This window comes from Trachymyrmex cornetzi, unplaced genomic scaffold, assembly GCF_001594075.2.
Source record: "Trachymyrmex cornetzi isolate Tcor2-1 unplaced genomic scaffold, Tcor1.1 scaffold1621, whole genome shotgun sequence".
NCBI lineage: Eukaryota > Metazoa > Arthropoda > Insecta > Hymenoptera > Formicidae > Trachymyrmex > Trachymyrmex cornetzi.
In genome coordinates, this window is record NW_017296226.1 from 17,901 (window position 1) to 18,317 (window position 417).

The window sequence follows — 417 nt, forward strand, 5'->3', positions numbered from 1 at the left end:
AATACCCAATGTATATTTTATCAAATATCACAATAAAATATATTAAGGATTTCGTGGTTTAATTTATTTCTATATTTTTATTAAACATACATTTTTACGTCGATTTGTGTGCAACAGCTTTAAAGTGCACTGAGTGCGCACCAGCTCTGCCAGTGAAATACGCTATTAGATTCCATGGCTGTGTTCCAAAATTGTTTGTCAGCTCTGCGAGCATGTCGTCATAAGCGCATGCTACCAATAGTGTTCCAATTTCATAAGCATGCTTTTTATGCAAACGCAGCTTTCATTTTGGAACGATATTTTCAGTGCTGTCAGCATATAGCGACGTCAGCGAAAAGAAACAAATAACCTAGAAATATGGAGAGAAGCATACAGAAAAAATTCGTATTTGAAACTATTATAAAGTTAGCACTTGAT